The sequence below is a fragment of the Lepus europaeus genome, chromosome 8, assembly GCF_033115175.1.
Source record: "Lepus europaeus isolate LE1 chromosome 8, mLepTim1.pri, whole genome shotgun sequence".
Lineage (NCBI taxonomy): Eukaryota > Metazoa > Chordata > Mammalia > Lagomorpha > Leporidae > Lepus > Lepus europaeus.
The window spans coordinates 116,386,443-116,395,541 of record NC_084834.1 but is presented as its reverse complement, the minus strand read 5'-3'; the positions used below and the strand labels follow the sequence as shown (position 1 = coordinate 116,395,541).

General features: G+C 40.1%; 1 pseudogene; it reads right to left on the bottom strand.

Annotated features, from left to right (window-relative positions):
- Positions 1–530: 530 nt before the first annotated feature.
- On the bottom strand, positions 531–4,956 carry LOC133765362 (sodium/potassium-transporting ATPase subunit beta-3-like; annotated as a pseudogene).
- Positions 4,957–9,099: the final 4,143 nt, after the last annotated feature.

The following is a 9,099-nucleotide window of genomic DNA, read 5'->3' as shown; positions in this document are numbered from 1 at the left end:
ATGACAACATAATTTCTTCTTTTTAAGACTTTCAAATCTGCTTTTCTTTCTTCCTTAGGGCTCATATACAGAACTTCTTCCATACACATTTCTTGTAGCGATAAAGTCACTTGATATCGGCCAGAAAGACCATTTTAGCCTAAAACTTTGTTAACATCATCAACATCTGAGTTAACCAGTGTTAGATCCACAAAATATCTACATAGTACAGCATATTAGGTTTTAGACTCTTGGCAATTAAACCACCTAAGAAGAGGACAGGACCCTCATTCTACATGTTGAGAATCAGGTGTTCGCCAGTGCCCATGTGAGGACTGTACACTGTTTCAAAGCACAGCAGAGGCAGCAGGCAGTGACTTTGGAGGACGCCGCACACTGCGATCTAGAAGCACATTATTACATTACCCCAGTGTCATGTACCACGCACCACCTTTCTCCAGCAGTCTCATAATTCTACGACGTCAGGTCCAGCTGATACAAAACGAAGACAGACAACACAACATTTACTCTGTGGTGTTATCCTTCTCATGCTATGCACGTGCTGTGATTTTGAACACAGCTTGTCACGATCATCTTGCTTTTTTACGTTGGGTGATCCATCAATTTTGCAGTCAACTGTTGCTTCTTTTTTTTTTTTTTTTTACTGTTAGCAGAAAAAACAACCTGGGTAACAACTAGTGGCTGCAGGTAGCCCACATGCAGTTTTTTCTCATATAAGGAACATATTTTAAGTCTATAATTCCATTATTGTGATAATTTGATATAGATGCTACATTTTCATCTTTGGAATACATTCTATCCTCGGTGTTCCATCAGGCTTTAATCCAATTATTCTGTTAATTCTCACAAGAATACAAGGACTTCCTTGGAAATAGCCAAAGTCAGGATCACTCATAACACTGCATGCTTGAGGTAAGAAAATAGGAAACTGACATGCAACTTAAACTGGAACCTTCTATTCAAAAAGTACTTCAACAGGACAAATTATGAGACTCTTCTGTTCTTTTTTAAAAATTTTATTTAATGAATATAAATTTCCAAAGTACAGTTTATGGATTACAATGGCTTCCCCCCCATAACTTCCCTCCCACCCGCAACCCTCCCCTTTCCTGCTCCCTCTCCCCTTCCATTAACATCAAGATTCATTTTCAATTCTCTTTATATACAGAAGATCAGTTTAGTATATATTAAGTAAAGATTTCAACAGTTTGCACCCACATAGCAACACAAAGTGAAAAATACTGTTTGAGTACTAGTTATAGCATTAAATCACAATGTACAGTACATGATATATTTTAAAAATTGATTAATTTTCTATGCAATGTCCAATTTAAAACCAAGGTTTTTTTTTTCATTTTCAATTATCTTTATATACTGAAGATCGATTCAGTAAATATAAGAGTAGGAAAAAGAGAGGGAGGTGATGTACAATTTGGGAAATGATCAATCGGACTTGCCCCAAATGGTGGAGTTAGAAATGTGCCAGGGGATTCCAATACAATCCCATCAAGGTGGCATGTACCAATGCCATCTCACTAGTCCAAGTGATCAATTTCAGTTCACAATTGATCACACTGATAGATCTAAGAGTCAAAGGGATCACACAAACAAGACTAGTGTCTGCGAATACTAACTGATAGAATCAAAAAGGGAGAGAACGATCCATCATGGGAAGAGGGATACACAGCAGACTCATAGAATGGCAGATGTCCTAAATAGCACTCTGGCCTCAGAATCAGCCTTTAAGGCATTTGGATCTGGCTGAAGAGCCCATGAGAGTATTGTAGGCATGGAAAGCCAAGACACTCTGGAAAAAAAAAAAGAAGAAGAAGAAGACCTAAATGAAAGATCTCTGTGAGTGAGATCCAAGTGGAAAGAACGGGGCCATCAAGGTAAGAGGTACCTTTCTCTGAAGGGAGGAGAGAACTTCCACTTTGACTATGACCCTGTTGGAATAAGATCAAAGTCAGCGAACACTAAAGGCTTCCATAGCCTTGGCAACTCATGACTACAGCCTGGGGAGATTACTGATGTCATAAACAAGAGTGTCAATTTGTTAAGTCAACAGCAGGAGTCACTGTGTACTTACTCCTCATGTAGGATCTCTGTCCTTAATGTGTTGTCCTATGTGAAGTAACGCTGTAACTAGTACTGAAACAGTATTTTTACACTTTGTGTTTCTGTGTGGGTGCAAACTGATGAGACCCTTCTGTTCTTAAAGCATATGGCTTTAGGAATTTCCTAAGGTCCTCAGTATAGGAGCTTGGATCAGACACACTGAATGTCTATTCCAATGCACTCAATGGTTTTGGGAAAACCATAAATTTTGGACTAGGAATCTCATCACAGTATTTTGGGGCCTCATTATTCAGAGTCTGAAGCTTAACCCACATTGTAAATGTGAAGAGTTCAGCCAGGAACCCACAAAAAACTAGGTAGAGCAACGAGACCAAACCCCAGCTGTTGGCAGTGAGCCCCAGGAATTCTCCAGAGGTCAGGTTGTAAATGAAGCGCTTCCACACAGCCAGGCTCTGTTAGAAGGACTACTTTTTCTTTCTCATGGTGTGCATTTGGACAGATAGGAAAGTATTGGCCGCTTAGCAGGAGGCAGCGAGGAGTGAGGAGGTGCATCAAAATATAGTTTGTTCACAAAGCTTCAATTTACACTTTTGAGTTTGAGGATACATTTATATAACTAAGGTATAGAAGACTTAATAAAAGGAAGAATTATTGAAGCACAGTAAAGCAGAAAGTGAACATAATGGAAAAGTAATTTTTACATGCAAAAGCTCAAATGTGAATATTTTCATAGAAATAATAATGCATACATACGATAACAACTTTGTTGTAGTAACTCTTGGGAGGGTGGAAAAAAATGTAGGAGGAAGTGCTGCTCAGGTGTGGGAAGAATCATCCTAAGGATAGTAAAGGAGGTACATAGCATAGAGCTCACAGGGCATCACACAAGCCTTATACTCAAACATAGGAAGACGTGTTTAGAGCAACTATCTGGGACCAGTGCTGTGGTGCAGCAGATTAAGCTGTCGTCTGCCACAGGATCAGCCCATATCAGAGCTGTGCCAAATGCACCACCTCTGATACCAATCCCTGCTAAAGCTTCTGGGAGGACAGCAGGAGTTGGCCCAGGGCTTGGCCTCTGCCACCCATTTGTGAGACCTGGAAGAAGTTCTTGGCTCCTGGCTTTGGCCTGGCTCAGCCTTTACTATTTTGGCCATTTTGGGGAGTGAACTAATGGATGGGAGGTCTCTTTCTGTCCCTTTAATTATCTTTTTTTTCCAATAAATAAATAGTAATAATATTTAAAAACAAGAACAGTTCCTTGTAGGAAGCAGAGATAAAATGAGAAGAGGTGGGGTAGGTGCTCCTTTTCATTGCTTTACTAAAGCAGAAAATATTTTTGAACTTTACAATTTTGTGCATTGAACAATTTGACAAAAGACAATTTTGAAATGAAAGCATCAGTCGGTGAGGCAACTGAGCCAAGCAAAGCTCTGATTTGAGCGAACTCTGTTTCCTTCCCATTTCCATTGGTTCCTGTCACCCAGTCCCAGCCTCTGGCCCAGTCATCTTTGACTTAGGCTTTAATCAATTTTAGATTTCAAAAATTGTGACCCTTTCCAACATCCTTGTATCTTCTTATGAAACAACATGGATCTTACAAATCTGTTTTTTACTGGAAATTTGACCAGTGTCCTCTTCTTGTCCTTCCATCATGAGAACCAAGGAATAAGACTGAAATCTGTTTATCTGAATCTGTACCCTGTGTTAGAACTGCAGATGTAGCTCTGTGTCTTCTGTTACGATTAGAAGACTTAAAATATTCATGGCTAAGAACAAATGAATAGTCTGAGTGCCTAGGTCCCTCTCTTATTCCTGCAAGTCTGTAGCCCCATTATGGAAGCTCTCAGGAATGGCTTACGCTTGACACTTGGAATGGGGATCTTGCTTTGAACTCTATTGCTGGAAAGAATATCTTCCTCCACTCAGCCTGCCTGGAAGCCCAGCAGGTGGCTCTTTGTTGAGCAGACTTCCCAGACTGGTACTGTCACTTCTCAACAATTGTTTGAATTTTCCAGACGTAGGACCTGTATTAAAGTCATTCTGGATATAGGGTACTTTCTTTGAAATGAGTAGTGTACCGCCTCTCCTGCTGAAAGAAAGGTAGGCTTGGAAAAATGAACTTAAAGTTTATTCTACCTTCTAAATCATTGTTTTTAAATAGTACAGGTCTTCTCAGACACAGCTGATCATAAAAGTATATCCTACTAAAAACAAACAGAAGAGCAAAGAGATTCTAAGAGTCTCTGACAATAGCAACTGACAGGATAAATATTTTAGGAAAATGTTTCCCACCATTTCTCTTTGATCATCACTGAGGAATTAACATTGAGAGACAGGCAGAAAGAGTTTTTGGCAATCGAGTGCTTGAACAAAGAGAGCTGGCGGATTTCGCAGTGGGAAAATGAGGGACATGTCGCTGGCTCCCCTTTAGCTCTTGTAAGTACATTAATGAGCCTTGTTCTCTGGTTCTTATGAACATAAAATTCACATGCACTTCACTTCTGAGATGACAGTGGGAACTTCTCCTGCAAAAGAACACAGAAAGACATCTCGGCCCATAAATCTGTGGGGACAGGTGACCTGCACATAGGGCCTCAGTCTGTGTTCTGCTGTGATTCACACTTCTGGCTTTATACTGCCATTTCTTCCTTTTTGTCCCTCAAATGTGTTTCATTTTCATAAATGAATTTATGATTTACATGCTATTCTTCAGTATCTTTTCTTCAGCCTGCCTACCAGAGGAGTTGGTACCTCTAAGATAGCAAAGAGAGCAAAGCCCCATTGACGTCCAAAGATAGCATTCATCCCCCACGTAACTATTAGACGTTGTAAAGGCAAAAATTCAATTTCACCACTTCCCCAGGGGTCATGCATTCAAGCCTTGGCCAAGGAACAGAGCTCTGCCTCTTTGTCAGTGCCTGAACTCTCTCTGTGTTGCGTGGAGCTGCAACTGCCCTTATTGGCAATGGCAGAATAAGAATCTTGTGTTTTTTCTAGCCATGGAACACAGTCCATACATGAAAATGTTGCCTAGTGTAGTTATTAATGGGAAATCAAAGTTTGCAGCAAGGCCAAGTCCTACCATTTGAGGGTTTTGTTCTCAAAGTATATGGCAGGCTCTCAGGAAAGAGATGTAGTCTTTGCAGGTAATAAGACCTTATGGTGCATATTTGACAGTGTATATTTGAAGGGGAATTATCTCAAAATTTGGCTTGCTGCTCTATGTCTTCTGCCCATGATACAATATGCAGGCTTAACATTTTAAGGTGGTTTCAAGAGAGGAGATACAATTTCATAGAGTTTTCCAGAAGAGATCAAAGGTGTGTGAATATGATGTCTCAAAGTTAGCACAAATAATTAAATACAAATATATCATATGGCTGCATACTATTGCATGCATGTAATATTATTTTTGTTGTTGCTTTATAGATTAAATATCACCTCCTTTAAAGGAATTTCATTTATGGCCTCTGCATAGCATGCGAGTTGACGCCCATTCTGCTGCTGACCGGGTAGGAGAGATCTCCTGAGCTAAGTTGTTTAAGTATATGTCAATGGGAATAGATCACGGAGCAGTCTTTCTCCTGAACTGTCTATATTATTTCCATCATTAGTGGCTGCTTAAGGAGCAGATTTGCAATGAAGATGAAAAAAGAAAAAAAAATGACAAGCAGGAACTGAGGGACTAGGCAGAAAAATTTCATCTGCTAATATATCACATGCTGCTTTGTTGCATCTGAAATCGTCAGTGTATACACTGACATACTAGGTGACTACTCGCGCGCTCACACACACACACACACACGCAGTTACCAATAAAATGATGACACCTACAGAGAGGAGTCAGTTTTTCCTGCCCTTCTGGCAGACAAGGCGTGAATATATGAATCAGTATTGACATAAGGAACAGGCACAAGTCCTCTTGTGGGTTAAAGTTCCAGTGGGTACTAATGAGCATGCCTTCCAGCATTTCCTCATTAGACTCCAATTCTTTTCTTTCAGTGTCTGAACTTTTTCCATTACAAACTCCAGGCTCAATTAATATTAAAATAGCAGGAATCATTATCTTCAGGAAAAGTTGGTAAACTGCACTATCTTCAGTGTTTTTGGTAATACAATGCTCAGTGACATTCCTTCACAATTTGTTTACCAACTAAAATGCTACAATCTGAAACTACCTATGTAATTGTGAGAAATCTTAAACATATTTTGAACAAAGATATTGCAAACAGGCAGCTTTCTAGAAAGCCTGTCGCATTTAATGTCCATAAGACCTACTTTCTAAGTCAATGCAAAAAGAAGCATGAGTTAAATAAAGTCTTTCTCACTCAGCACTGAAAACAAGTCATGACAACTTCAATTATGGATAAACAACAAAAAATTTATAATGCACAATAGTTTTAAAAAGGATTACATACGCAGTGCTTCCTGCAAGCTACCGCTATTCTAATTGTTTTGCTAGACAAAATAAGGCTTCTGGGGTGTTTCAGTACTTGTCAAGCTAAACTGACAATAGTTTGTGACAATTGGTTAGATTGTAGACTGTAAAGTAACAGAAGCTTTGGCTGATTTTTCACTTTCAGTGGCGGAAGGTGATGTGACCCTCAATCTAGTGTTTCGAGAAAGTCCCTTTAAATTCAATCAATAAAACATCAAATAAGCTGCAAAACTTATTTTTTTCGCACCTCAGTTATTCACACTTTAAGTCATGTGAGCTAAAGTAAGAACTGCTTAAAATTTTTCCAAAGGATTTTTCCAAGGACTTGAAAAACAGGAATTCCCGACACTTTGACAGCCTTACATCTTAAGAAGAATGTTATGCAGCAAAAATGAAAAGGTAGCTCTTGGGGAGTCCAGTATTGAGTGAGGTTCAGATCCTTACTAGCAAGAATAAGGGTACAGGAGATGGTTTAATAGGTGGATAAAATACACAGGGCAAGAATAAAAAAAGTGAAATATTGATTTGCCAAGGGGATCCTTCAGGCTTGCTTTGAAGACTGAATTGCCAAACTATACCATTCTCAAAGACAAAATAGAATATTATCTCCAGTTATTTTTTTCGAATTTATTATTTTAACTATTTTGTAGGACAAAAATAAGGGCATAAAATAATAATGTCCATCTCAAATTCAACAAAATCAACCTATTTTATCTTATAAATATACTCTTATCTTCATTGCTAATAAAAACCAAGAGATCACATTGAATTATTGGATTAACATTCTAAATTGTATGCCTATTGACCCGTAGGCCAAGAAGCGATACTGCATTTATTCTTCTAGAAAATAATTTTGAGCAGCTACCAAACATCAAGCTTATTTCTAGACTCTGTAGCAGTGGGTTCAGTAGACAAAAATTCCTGCTGTAGTGGAAATTATATTTTCGGTCTACAATGATACCTGAAAGGACATGCAGAATATCCAGGTGTTGGTAAGAGTTTCTCGATTATAATACACAAAACCAAAAAAATAGCAACCAATTTTCACATTAAATTTTCTATCAACATTTTCAAATGTTAATAACAGGAATATATATATATATATATATATAATACATTTCAAATCTATTGTCTGGAAACTAACAATAACAGAAAAGTTCAGAGATTTCCCTCGAAGTGACCTTATTACCTGTCACTTCTGAAAGAATATTTTTGAAAGCTTCATGCTTGGCAGAACTGAGAGAAAAAATATTCCTAATAGGGCCTGGTTTTGTGGCACAGCATGTTAAGCTACTGCCTATGATACCAGCACTCTAGTTGGGTGCAAGTTCAAGACCCACCCGCTCCCCTTGTTCTTTTAAAATGCTTCTCACTAAATACAGTCTTCTAAGGTGCTTGGAATTCGGTTTCAACATTTAAATTTAGAGGAGACAATTCGGACCTTAAGGTAATTTCTTTACCTCTGAGATCTTTCTGAGGCCGGCGTTGTGGCATAGCAGATAAAACTACCACCTGCAGCTCTAATATCCCATGTGGGCACCAGTTTGATCCCCACTGCTCCACTGCTGATCCAACTCCCTGATAACACATCTGGAAAAGCAGTGGAAGATGGCCCAAGTGGTTGGTCCCCTGCACCTACGTAGGAGACCCAGAAGAAGCTGCTGACTCCTGGCTTTGGATTGGCCCAGCTCCAGGAGTTGCTGCAATTTGGGGAGCGAATCAGTGCATGGGAGTCCTTTCTCTCTGTCTCTCCCTCTCCCTGTCTGTGGTTCTACTTCTCATATAAATGAATAGCCTTATAGCATTCTCATATAAATGAATGAAGCCTTAAAAAATTATTCTGGATGGGGGTTGGTTTTGTGGCATAGTAGGTTAAGCAGCCATCTCTAATGTTGCCATCCCATATGGGTTCAGGATGTGGCTGCTCTACTTCCAATACAGCTCCCCGCTATTGCACCTGGAAAAACACTGGAAGATGGCCCAAGTGGTTGGGCCTCTGCACCCAAGCGAGAGACATGGAAGGAGCTCCTGGCTCCTGGCTTTGATATAGCCCAGCCCTGGCTGTTGCTAATATTTGGGGAGTGAAACAGCAAGTGGAAAATCTCTCTTCCTCTCTCCATTTCTCAGTAACCTTTCAAATAAATAAATACATCTTTTAAAAGTACTCTGGATAGAAAACATTGGAAATGCAAAGGATTGAATTGCAATCCTCAAGTGTGAAGAGCCCATATATATTTTTCCCCCCACAGGCAGAATTAGACAGTGAGAGAGAGAGAGAGAGAGAAAGGTCTTCCTTCCATTGTTTCACCCCCCCAAATGGCCGCTACGGCCAGTGCTCTGTGCCGATTGGAAGCCGGGAGCCAGGTGCTTCCTCCTGGTCTCCCATGTGGGTGCAGGGCCCAAGGACCTGGGCCATCCTCCACTGCCCTCCAGGGCCACAGCAGAGAGCTGGACGGGAAGAGGAGCAACCGAGACAGAATCCGGCACCCCAGCTGGGACTAGAACCTGGTGTGCTGGCGCCACAGGCGGAGGATTAGCCAAGTGAGCCGCGGCTCGGCCAAGAGCCCATATTTTATATT